The 3,481-nt window shown below is 42.9% G+C and overlaps 1 long non-coding RNA gene across 1 annotated transcript; it reads right to left on the bottom strand.

Moving 5' to 3' along the window:
* Window positions 1-217: 217 nt before the first annotated feature.
* On the bottom strand, window positions 218-3,142 carry LOC133120033 (uncharacterized). The gene is made up of 2 exons (XR_009707013.1): window positions 2,833-3,142; window positions 218-2,437 (listed from the first exon to the last, which is right to left on the bottom strand). It is a non-coding gene; the product is annotated as an uncharacterized LOC133120033 (long non-coding RNA).
* Between the last annotated feature and the right edge of the window lie 339 nt (window positions 3,143-3,481).

Raw genomic sequence — 3,481 nt, 5'->3', positions numbered from 1 at the left:
TTACATTTACTGTCAAGGACTGTAAACCAAGACTTTAAAATGTCACAAGATGGGAATCAAAGCATTTATTTTAAATAGGTGCATTAAAAAAAACGTAATTAGCCTATATGAATATTCATTATGCATTTGTAAGAACAAAAGATCATTATACAAAAAATGATGAACAAATTAAGGCAATTTTTGAAATGCAGTATCAGGTGACACATCCCAAACCATACACAAGAAAACAATTTTATTTAAATATAAGATATACATAATTTATAGGTACAGTAGCTACTGTCCGATAAAGAAAGTATAGCTAGGCTGTGTACAGTTACAAAGGAAAAAAGTACAATTAAAAAATACTGCTATTTTTTAACCCCCCGTTATTTAAAAGTGTTCAATAAGTAAATTATTTAGTAAAGAGGTGTACAACTCGCGGCAGGTCGCCTGTAAGTTCTGTGACAATCCTGTAGGTCACGGACTACACACTTCATACCCTGCCGGAAATTGACTGGCCTGTGTTCCTTGATATGTGGCAAAGGATGATTGAACGAACGGGTGCGTATTCGTGTAAACTATACCGTTGCGTATAAATGATCAACAGGCAGGGCTGTCCGGAGTACCTCTTAAATGTAAACTCTAATGAGAATCACCGGAGATTCGAGTTCTGATTTATGAGCAGGCTGTCATTAAAACCGTATCATCAGGCACTCAGCGCTTTCAGCTTCCTTTTCTGACTTTATTACTCATATTTCGGTTTTCTCAGCTTCACCGCATTCCATCAGAAAACATGGTCAACTAAAAAACCCAATTTAAATTAATGAGCCAAAACGATCTGTTGGAATCCCATTGACACTAACCACAGTATCTTCTATCTGGCTAAAACAAACAGAGTAAATCGCACAGCAAAAAAAAAAAAAAAGAGAAAAGAAAACAACTATAATCCATTAGATATGCAGTATTGAGTGGTAGTTATGTAAGCGGTATTCACGCTGATGTTTCTGACAGGTGTTGATCGCACTGTTGGGGAATCTGAACCGTGCAGGGCTGTGGTTCGGTTCCCAACCTTGGTCCTGGGGCACCACTTTCGGATGGCTGCCTCTTGGTCCAGCCACAATTGCAATCCCAGACTTCCACATTTTACATTTTTTTTTATTACATGTTTTTTTGTGTTTGGAGGGATTATTTACCTTCTTAAGACATGCCATGTCGGAGGCAGCAGCGCATGCCCAGTGCAAACACAGCGGCTCCTCAGGACCGAGGCTGGGGTCCGCTGCTCTAGCCTATGAACCAGTACTCTCGTCACAAAATCCCCCAATTCATCACACCCTTAATCCCATGAAGTGGACACACAACTATCATTTCATAATTTAAACAGTACATTGTGTGGGTTTTCCTTTTCAATATGCAATTCAATAAAGTTTGATAAACGCAGTAGAAAAAATAAAAATACACGTGTAACCCCTCGGCAGTCAGCTCTATTGTGACTACACCTGAATCATTTCCTGACGTCTCTCAACTGAACATACATTCTGTAGCAATCGCTAGTCTTTGAAAAAGAGAAAGAATTCTGTGATTATTGAAGGTGAGGGCAAAATAAGTTTCACACTACATCCAGGTTAGCCATCAGCTGCTTTAAAACGGTAGTACCTTTGGTTTGGGTCCTCACTAAACAGGTGTGTGTTCCAACCATCCTGCCTTTTAGATCTTAACACACCAATTCAGAAAGGACCCTTGTTAGCTTTCTTTAACTGTAATATATATGTGTTCTCTTATCAATGGATAAGTAGCCTAATCACTGTAAAACACGCTTATATGATTATTAATAAATAAAAACGATGAGTGAAAACATTCTGAGAAGTGTGCTAGTTTTTCCACACATTTTTCAGCAATTTCTTTCTGAATTAAGACGTCTTCATCCCCCAGCATGTCTTGGCAGACATGAAACCAACATTCTCGTCATCCAGCGTGCTGGTGCGCGGCTAGAACTCGAACTCAAACTCGAACGTAAGGCAAAGCCCGATCTGACGGCCCGGTGAGACTGTCGAAGCAGAGAAGCGTGGCTGGGAGCCGGCATCGTGTCAATCGTGTATCAATTCGACATACAGAGCTTAACGCACTTGCGAAAGTCAGTCTCGATAAGTCAGTGTTCCAACTCTCTAGGCAAAGCTCGCGCGTGGTCGCGTGAGGTCGGACTTCTTCTCCGTGAATCCGGAGCGGTTCTGGTTCTCTGAGACCGGACGGCCGGCTCGTGTCCTCCCGGTGTGACCGGGCGGTTCTGGTTCTCTGAGACCGGACGGCCGGTTCGTATCGTCCCGGTGTCACCGGGCGGTAGCCGCCGTTAAAACAGCCGCGCCTGCTTCTTCAACTCGTTCCTCTTCCACAGCGCAAGGCGGTCGAAATCCGCCATCGACATCCCGAACACCTGGCGGAACTGCTCCGGAGACAGGTGGCGCTGTCGAGAGGACACGTGCAGAAAATTAATTATCATCATCATTATTATTAGTCGTAAACTATCAATAACTGCCTGGGATGCCATCCGTACGGTGCCTTATTTAGATGACTGATGCACAAATATGACTATAAATATTATTAAGGCCGCAGAACTGAGAACGTACAACTTGCCAATGGATTCTGACTGCAGGCAAACATTTAAAAAATATCTCAAATTAACACCGACAATCGGATTGGTTGCTTTTACAATATTGTAGAATGAAACAGGTAAAGGTTATATTCAGCATGCTGTTCTTTCAGCTGACGAACAGTAAGCACTTGATGAAAATGAACGCGTTGGCGTGCACTGACTGTAGCGTTGAGGAGGAAATGACACAGAAACTCCCGATGACTGACCTCCAGCCTGGCCCTGTCGGCGTCCTTCGGCAGCCTGTTGCGCCCCCTAGTGGTCACGATCAGCGCTTCATACGGATAAATCTGAAGGACAGTGAGCGCAATGACTCACTCAAACACCATGGCTTTTCATATTGTTTTAAACACTGTTATTCTACAAAAAATCAATACCATGCTATTATGCGCGATGTATTCCGTTGTGAATTGTTATTCTTACTCTTCTTTTCCCAAACTGGCCTTTGCTGACACTGATGCTTTTCAATGATTTGATTGACATTTTATCCAATCAGTGACGCTACGCTAAGTGGGCAGCCAATCAGAACTGCAGTCGAAGTGATTCTTCAGACACATTGTCTCAGAGCTCGTGAGTAGAAACGACACACTTTACACCTCAGAAAAAATGCATTATTTTTATGTTTATGTACTGTACAAGCAACACACACACACACACACACACACATATACAGACATACATACATACAAATTCTCTCTCACACGCACACGCACAAACACACACACAGACACAAGGTCGGTGGTTCGATCCCCGGTGTAGCCACAATAAGATCCGCACAACCGTTGGGCCCTTGAGCAAGGCCCTTAACCCTGCATTGCTCCAGGGGAGGACTGTCTCCTGCTTAGTCAAATCAACTGT

The sequence above is a fragment of the Conger conger genome, unplaced genomic scaffold (genome assembly GCF_963514075.1).
Source record: "Conger conger unplaced genomic scaffold, fConCon1.1 SCAFFOLD_259, whole genome shotgun sequence".
Taxonomy (NCBI): Eukaryota; Metazoa; Chordata; class Actinopteri; order Anguilliformes; family Congridae; genus Conger; species Conger conger.
The sequence above is the reverse complement of the archived record's forward strand: the minus strand, read 5'-3'. Positions and strand labels throughout refer to the sequence as shown.